Source organism: Capricornis sumatraensis, chromosome 15, assembly GCF_032405125.1.
Source record: "Capricornis sumatraensis isolate serow.1 chromosome 15, serow.2, whole genome shotgun sequence".
NCBI classification, from domain to species: domain Eukaryota; kingdom Metazoa; phylum Chordata; class Mammalia; order Artiodactyla; family Bovidae; genus Capricornis; species Capricornis sumatraensis.
The window spans coordinates 14002876-14012427 of record NC_091083.1 but is presented as its reverse complement, the minus strand read 5'-3'; positions in this window follow the sequence as shown (position 1 = coordinate 14012427).

Genomic DNA, 9552 nt, shown 5'->3' with positions numbered 1-9552 from the left:
AGAAAACAAATTTATGGTTACCAAAGGGGAAAGGAAGGATGGGGATGGATAAGCTGGGAGTCTGGATTAACAGATACACACTGCTGTATATAAAATGGATACACCATCAGGGCCTACTGCAGAGCACAGGGAATTATATACAATATTTTATAATAACCTACAAAGGAAAAGAAGCTGGAAAAATATATGTGTGTATCTAACTGAATCACTTTGCTGTTCACCTGAATCTAACACGACATTATAAATCAACTATACTCCAATTTAAAAAATACAGGTGGAGCTGCAGCTATCACCGCTGTAGAGCAGAAGGGAGGAGGCTTGGATGGGAAAGTCTGAGACCGTGGTGCAGCTCTAAGGACGTTTTGGCAAAGCCAGTGGCAAGTCCCTGAGCCACAGTCAGCAGCAGTAGAGCCCTGTGTCTCCACTGGGTCTGCCTCAGCTTCCCTGCTGTGCTGCGCCCCAGCAGCACACAGCCCTTGGGAGGCCCAGACGTGGGCCGACACAGTGGTGGATTTCAGAGTGCCTTTGCGGGATGTGCGCCCTCCATACTCTCTGTGGTCAGAGGTCTAAGAGGTGCATTTTCACGGACAACACAGAAATCATGTCAGAGTGGGAGGGTGGGGAAGATTGAGCTTCAAACTACTGGCAAAGGACTTCCCTGGTGGTCCAGGGGTTAAAACTGCGTGCTCCCACTGTAGGGGGTAAGATCCCGCGTGCTGCTTATATGTTGAATCCTTTATCCTTTATGGCATGATCAAAAAATTAATAAAATAAGAATAAGAATAAAATACTTGTAAAAACCTATTGGTGAGCTCTTGGAGGTTGTGTAGCACTCACATCAGAGATGTCACATCTAAGAAGTGAGGAAGCTGGATTATTTAGTGGCTCTGGCTTATTCTTCAGGCATTAACTCCCCAGCGCTTCCCACCCTGCTCTGGAAGGGCTTACAGACAGCCGTCAGGAAGAGTCCAAGATGCTTGCAGTTGGAACTAGGAAGGTGTCCACTTACACAAAGCGAGGGGTTACAGGTGGGTCCTGGAAGTGTCCTGCATTTCCCTGCTAAGAAGGAAGCACAGCCTGTGCAAGCGTTACGTAATCCGCCCTGGGCATGTCATATGACTGGACCTTATGCACTGTCTTCACCACGGCTGGGTCAGCCCAGGACTCTGGGCAGTGTGTACTGGTCACTCCCCCACGTGAATGAGCCAGCAGAATTTAGAGCCATGAGTCCAGTCACCATGAGGCAACAGTCAGGATCCAGTCCTTCATAGCGTGGGCAGCTGGGCTCATAGACTAAAATACAGGGAGAGAAACTTCCAAATGAATGTGCCTCATGTGGGCTGTCCGGCAGGGCAGACACACACTTACACTAATCACGAATCAGTTCCAGATCTCATTCAGGCCAAGGCTTAAACACAAACTGATACATCCAAACATCCACTGTTGGAAGTGGCACATGAGATGCTCTCTTTTAGGTATTTACATACTTAGTTGGAGAGGAAAATTTTTTTCCTTTATCCTTCTCTAGGTTCTTTGGTTGATTTAATAATCAAATTGACATAAGACAGATTAACAGGAGAAAAAAAAAAGATTTAAGTAACATACATAAAAGGGACCCCACAAGGATGATGAGACCCAAGGGTAAGTTCGAGATCGAGGCTTATATGCCATGTGAGTTGAAGAATGAGCTAGGGGCCTTAAAAGGAGAAGGGTGACCTCACAGGATGATAAGAGCAGATCTTTTGTGATTAGATGTTTGTCCTGCCGCAGAGATGGCTCGTTCAGGTGAAAAGTTATCTCTTAGTAATAGCTCTCCGTCTGGGTCAGGCCCCCTATCTAAATTCTTTTAGGCACTTTAGGATAGAAAGTTGTTTTTGTTTTGTTTCTTTGTATCTGCTGGGCTTTGCTTTCATCTCAAAACAATCAGCATGCCAAAGTGGCACCCATTTTTGGAGGGACTCATTCTGATCCCCTTCAATTTCTTTAGGTATATGTTTCATATATATATATATAAATACATATAACACTTAAACATTATTTGTTTATTTAGCTGCACTGGGCATGTGGGATCTAGTTCCCCCACCAGGGATCAGACCTGGGCCCCTTGCATTGGGAGCTCAGAGTCTTAGCCACTGGACAACCAGGGAAGTCCCAAACATATTATATATATGTGTGTATGTATACATATGTGTGCATATATGTATGTATATATATTTTAGATGTGTATATCTCTTTTAGGTATATATGTATGATATATGTGCATATTTCAAGTATTATGTATCTCTTTTAGATATATAAGATATATATCTTCATTTATATATTACATATATATTTGTTTGAGGACAGTAACAAATTTGGCCTGGGAGTCATAGCTTTCCAGCCCCTGCGCTAAATTGTGGAAGTTATTTCTAAGTACTCTGGTCAATAGAAACTAGACTAAAGGGAGTGCGTTTCTGGCGCAGGACCACGGCGGCAGTGTGGGATGTGGGTATCATGGATAATGTGGATAATACCATGACTGAGAACATTAAAGGTCTTCAAGGCAGTAAGACCTGGCAGAGTCTGCACTGAAGGCTCCACGTAGGAAGAGAGAGGTGGCGGGTAAGCGTCAGCCTCAGGGGATCAGCATCTTCTGTTTTAATTAGCGTGAAAATGGAGAAGGTAGAAGCCGGAGTCCGGAGACCGAGGTGCCAAAGTCTTAACTTTAGTTATTTTATCTTCCCCTGTTGGTTTCTCCTTTGTGACACCAGTGAGAAAACCACTATCAATGTACATTCCCGGCTTCAGAAATGCTCTGGGGGCTGTGGGGTAAGAAGATGAATTTCTTCTCTTCAGAGCCAGAAATGAATCTAGATCCAATTTAGAAACTGCAGAGAAGAGTCCTCCAAAACTCTAGAGCTTTAAGCAGGGCACGCTCGATTAGAGGCACCCTAGGGTTCTCGTTCCCCCTCTCTTTCTCTCTCTCTCAGTGAGATTCACAATGAAGCACTTTCTTCACACGTACAGAACCTACGGAGAGCAGTTTTGATGTTGTTATACTCCATTAACTTTGTAAGGCTACTCTTTGGGAAAATTGTTTTTGCTTACATGCTTGAAGACGGGGGAAAAAATATTCTTTCGGAAAGCTGCAGAAACTTTGAATAGATTCAACAGCTTTTCAAAAGGACTTTAGAGCGCTCTGTAATAGAACGCATGTTGACATATGTTCTGGTGTACCCACTACATAATACATTCAAGTTTGGTCCAGCAAGTTCTCTTCTTGAAGACGGGGGGAAAAAATACTCTTTTGGAAAGCTGCGGAAACTTTGAATAGATTCAACAGCTTTTCAAAAGGACTTTAGAGCGCTCTGTAATAGCACGCATGTTGACATACGTTCTGGTGCACCCACTGCATAATATCTTCAAGTTTGGTCCAGCAAGTTCTCTTCTTCTTTTTCACTCTGGACAGAAATGGAAGAAATAGAAATGAAGATGAGTCAGAGCCTCTGGCATATTCCCAACAGCCAGGTAATTTGGTGTGGAGCTGACTCTTTTTTAAAATTAAAAAAAAAAAAGAAGAAAAGGAACCAGAAGACACCTGTGATACCATGATGCCACACGTGTTGGAAATTTACCTACAGGCTCGCCAAGCTTAGAACTTCTTCTGAGGGATGACTTTGGCCACCGTCATCCAGGGAGATGTTCAGTGAGGAGAAATGTTGAAAAAGAGAAGGGATGTCACACATTCCCAGGGTGGGAACTCCCAACAGCAGCATGAACTTCCAGGGCATGAAACGTTGGTATTAAATTCTAACACAATGTTAAAAGCCAATGTTTTCAGGTCATCTGTTGTGTATTATTTCATTATCAATTAATGGATTGAAATGATTCATTTCCACTGATGTATGTGAATAATTTAGAGACATTGTCCCAAAGGAGAACTTTCCAATCTTCTCTGCCCTTCTCTGTCCTTCCTTCTTTTTTTCTGTAATAGTTTAATTATGGTTGTCAGAAGTCACCTGCTTGTAAATAGAAAGGAATTTGAGGCAGGGAGGTAGATGTTTGTAAAACCGTTGGGAGCACAGCAGAAGGGCTCTTGGCTGTTTCCAGGAATGACACCGAGAACAGTCCTCCCAAAGGAGCTGCTTCCTGGCCTTGGTCAGGAAGCCACAAACCCTACCCACGGTGCCCCAGGACATGTGGGCTCTGAAGTGATCTGGGCTCAGGAGGCCATCCTCACACCCTTCCTGCCAAGAACATGTCACCTTGGCTGTGACCCGTCCTGATAAATGGGCCCCTCTGGCTGGGACCTAGGGACCCCCTCATCAGGATGATAAACAGAGCCTGGGACCTCCGCTGCCTCCGCGGCTGGCCAGCTGCGCTGTGCCACGGCCACAGCTCTCTGCAGAAACGTCAAAGGAAAGAAGGACCGGAGGTCTCTGTCTCACAGCTACCTTCCAAGCACCCCAGGCATCCCTGGAGGTAACTTGGTTCCCCAAAGTGCAAGGGAGTCTTTCAAATGTGGGCTTCATCTTTCCAGCCTCTACTGCTAAGGTTATTGGGGTGTAACAGAGTGGAGTGGAGTGGGCCAAACCAGAAAGTCTGCTCCACTCTGTTTTCTTGCCCAGTGACTTCATTTAGAGATCTCTTTCCCACTAAAGTGGAAATGACTGGTGGCAGCCCAAGTATTACGCTTTCCAGCTCGGTCTATATGGACTGAAAATTTGAAAAAGGCAGGACTTTCAGTGTGATGACATAAAATTTATATTTTAAGGCAGGACTAAACATAAAATGTGTGCATTTGTTTGGCCTCCCTTCCCCATCCACCTGTGCTTCCCCGGTGGCGCTAGTGGTAAAGAACCCGCCTGCCAGTGCAGGAGACACAGGAGATGTGGGTTTGATCTCTGGGTCAGGAAGATCCCTTGGAGGAGAGCATGGCAACCCACTCCAGTATTCTTGCCTGGAGAAGCCCATGGACAGAGGAGCCTGGTGGGCTACAGTCCATAGAGTTCCAGAGTCGGACATGCCTGAAGCGATTCATTACAACCCCCACCCCCCTGTGCAGTGTGTATCTGTTAAACATTAACCAGGGCTCCTGGAAGATGGGAAGATTACCCAACCATAAAGATCAATTTTTTTCTCTTTTCTAATGCCAGCAATGTAACTTCTTAAAACAATAGTGTTATTTCCCATCTCTGTAGGGAGTCATGGCAACTTTCTGCTTACTTGGTATGTGCTTACCAGGACTGTGTGTCCTTGGTGAACTTTATGTAAAATATCAGCGAGTCGTTTTGGTATACAATCCTTTGTCTCAAAAATGTATGTGACCGCACCTTCACCTTCTAACAGGGAGATCAGAGCTCAGAGCTTTCCAAGAATCTGCTTCCTGGATTTTAATCCTCAGTTTGACTCAAATAAAATCCGTTTTTTCCCCCTTAACTTGACAGTTAATTGAATTTTTGTCTATAAGTGAAAAGATAGGAAGCTACATGATATTTATAAAATTATCGCATTTTAGGAAAACGATATGGGTGTGCATGCATGCATGTGTGGTCGTGCACATAAATGTGTTTGTGTAGGTATGTGCGCAAACATATACATGTATAAGATGTATTTGCTTATACAAGACTATGAATGTATCCACATATATAAATATAATATAACATAGAAAAGGCCTAGAAGAATATACTCCTCACACAGTAACAGTGATTAATGCTGGATGTAGGAATAAGGGATGATATGAGAGGGAAATTATTAATTTTCATAGCTTTGTTATGTTTTAAAGTCCTGTAAAGAATCTATATGACTTTTTGTAATATTTTAATATTAAAACATGGTAGGGTCTTCTAGGGTGCTGATCTGCGTGGTGCTCACATATGTAAGAATTCACTATACTACATGCTGCTGCTGCTGCGGCTAAGTCGCTTCAGTCGTGTCCGACTCTGTGCGACCCCGTAGACGGCAGCCCACCAGGCTCCCCCGTCCCTGGGATATATATGTATGTAAGAATATGCCACTGTAGTAAGTTATGCATTCATATATATGTTTGCATAGTTTACTATAGTGGCATATTCTTCAATAAAACAAAGTTTAAAACTAATGGATGATTTAAGTGAAATAGTAAAAGAAAAACCTCAGACACTTACCAGGTGTAAAAGAACCTGAGGCAGCCACACCCAAACAGTAAAAGTCACATGCCCTAAGCAAGTCATGTGACTTCTCTGAGACTCGGTTTTACTCATCTGCAAACGACATATCACAATGGTAGCTATCCCAGTGCTACAGTGAGGATAAAATGAATTAATCTGTATAAATTGCTTACCGAATGCCTAGGCACCCAATAGTAAATATGGAAAGGCTCTTGGTTCTTCTTCATCAGAGTCATTGTATTACTTTCCTAGGGTGACCATAACAAATGGCCACAAGTTGGGAAGCTCAAACCAACAGAAATGTATTCTCTCATAGTTCGAGAGTCCAGAATCCAAGATAAAGGTGTTATCAGCAGGGCTGATTCCTTGTGAATATGCTGATGGAGACCCTCTCCATGCCTCTATGTTAGCTTCTGGGGGCTGCTGGTACCCTTGGCTTTCCTTGGCTTGTATTCACATCTCCAGGCTCTGCTTCCATCTTCATGCGAGCTTCTTCCCTGTGTGTCTGTCTCCCTATGCGTCCTCTCCCCTTCTTATAAGGATGCCAGTTAGCCCACCCTCACCTAATATGATTTCGTCTTGACTAATTCTATCTGAAAAGACCCTATGTCCGAATAAAATTATATTCTGTAGTTCCAGGTGGACTTGAATTGGAGTGACACTATCTTACTTGGGCTTTCCTGGTGGCTCAGTGGTAAAGAATCTGTCTGCAATGCAGGAAAGGCAGCTTCAGTACCCAGGTCAGGAAGATCCCCTGGAGGAGGGCACTTCAACCCACTCCAGCACTCTAACCTGGAGAATCCTGTGGGCAGAGGAGCCTAGTGGGCTACAGTCCATAGGGTTGGAAAGAGTCGGACACAACTGAAGTGACTTAGCACACACACTATCCTACTCACTGCAGAAAGGCATCATTATTCAGAGATAATAAACATTTAAGGGCAGGGCAGGGGGAGTATCTCATTCTCCCAACAGGCTGCCTGCAGTCAGAATCTCTGACTACCCAATATTTGTAGACTTCTATTTTATTGTTTTTAATAAAAAATAAAAGTGCCAAGTGAGTATAAATCACTAAACTCTTATGGCTATGATCCAGCCTGTTGTGTTGACAGCAATATCATTTGGCATAAATAAAGCGCAAACTTTTCACCACAATCGATAATAAACAAATATTATTAATCTCCCAAGTCTTGGGTAAACTCTCTCTGTTTGTTTCTCTTGATTTTAATGGGCAAGACCAACCTCTGTGTTACTTGAGGTTGCTTTTTAAATGTGCCACTAGAGGGAGAGAGGGTTGTATGTTTGTTTTTGAAGTGCCTGTTGCAGGATAATGAGGTTTTCTTTGTGCAATTACTGAGAGTCTGAGCTCCATGTGTGATTGCAGAGTAATTTCATCTTAATGTCGATGATGCATGCTGCACCGCAGATCAGAGCGAAACAGTATAAATCACAAGCTGTGTTCCTATTAAAAGCATATTGTTTGGATGGAGATGGGAATCTATAACAATTCAAATGCTTTCTTTAATCACTGAAGTTCAAATGCTCTCTTTAAAACTAAACTTTTGCAAAGTGAGATGGGCATTGCATTATACACAGAATAGCTTCTAAAAAGAACTGTGGTATAGAAATTTGAGAAGATGGAAAATGCCATCAGAAAGCTTCAAGGTATGTCCTCTCAGCATTGTTTTTAATGCAACTTTGGGCACCAGGTAGCAAAGCAGTGGTCCAGCCCTGGGTAAAATAAAAGCAATAATAATTATCACTACGTAGTACTTATTCTGCGGAGAAGGCGATGGCACCCCACTCCAGTACTCTTGCCTGGAAAATCCCATGGACAGAGGAGCCTGGTAGCCTGCGGTCCATGCGGTCACGAAGAGTCGGACACGACTGAGCGACTTCCCTTTCACTTTTCACTTTCATGCATTGGAGAAGGAAATGGCAACCCACTCCAGTGTTCTTGCCTGGAGAATCCCAGGGAGCGGGGAGCCTGGTGGGCTGCCGTCTATGGGGTCGCACAGAGTCGGACACGACTGAAGCGACTTAGCAGCAGCAGCAGTACTTATTCTGTACCGGTGCTTTACATATATTAACTCATTTAACCTTCACAACAACCTTTTAAAGTAGACATTCTATCATTATCCTCATAAAGGTGGAAACTGAGATCCATGTTTACAAAGGTACTGAGCACCAAGGCTGACAGCAGGGTCTGGACTCAGCCATGAGGCTCTGCAGCCTTCTAAGGTGAACATACATACATCCATCCTTCGTGCGCCCTAGATGCTTTCATGCCATACTATACCACAGTATACCTATTGGAATGCCTGAAATTAAAAAACAAAAACTGACAATGACAAGTGCTGACGAGAGTGTGGAGCAATTGAAACTCTCATCCACCACTGGTGATGATGCACAATGATTCAACCCTCCAGAAAACAGTTTGGCCATTTCTCTCGCAAAGGTAAACAGAAATGATCACATAATACAGAAAGCTCGGCACCCACATCACAGGTTGCTAAAAGATCATATGAGTCAGTATCTAGAAAACAAAAGCCACACAAGGTATTTTAACAGAGATAATGTAATTACAGAGATATTGGAAGAAAGCAAAAGGGAATTCTGAGGCCGTAACTGCAGGAAGCAGCTGCAGCATGCAGCTCCTTAAGGGCTAGGGGAACAAGGGGAGGAAATCAGAGTTCGGACAGATTCTAGGAGGAGGAGCTCCGTGGAGCTAGATCCAGACCTCTAAAGTGTGTGGGTGTACCACACAGCTGTGGCAGGTCCTTTTGTGTGTGTGCGCGTGTGTGGCGGGTCCTTCTAAGGGGAGATGAGGCTGATTCTGGGAGAGCAGGATGAGGTTGAAAACTAGAGGCAACCGACAGACGCTGCTGAGGAAAGGGCTCTGGCGGGGCCATGCTGACATGCTGACGGGAATAGCGGCAAAACAGGAAGTATGGCGTCTCCCTCCCCCAGCCTGCTGAGCACCACTCCCAGCCTTCCAGTTTCCCTCTGGGTCGCTCCTTGGCAGAAGCTGCCCGGAAGCCAGGTGACAAGGAGCCTCGCAGTTTGCTGAGCTCAGCGTCCCAGGCCGTAGAAGGGGTCGGGTGGGGCGCCCTCTGGAGCAAAGAACCTAGCAACAGTCGGAGGCGTACAGTCAGCAACCCTCACTCAACCCATTCGTTCAGTAATTCATTCCTCAAATATTTGTTGAGGATCAAGTACTCAGCTAAGACTCCCATCCTGAAGGAATTACAACTAAATAAGAAAAACTGAAGCAGACAGAGGTCTTCGTGGGTTTTGCCGTCTGGTATAGTGCCATCTCCATGGGGAAGGCACCTCCTCCAGGTGCCACATGCTTGGAGCAGTAAAGCTGGAATAACATCACTTTGTATGGCATTGAGACTGGCTGTCTGGGGAAAGAAAGCACTCT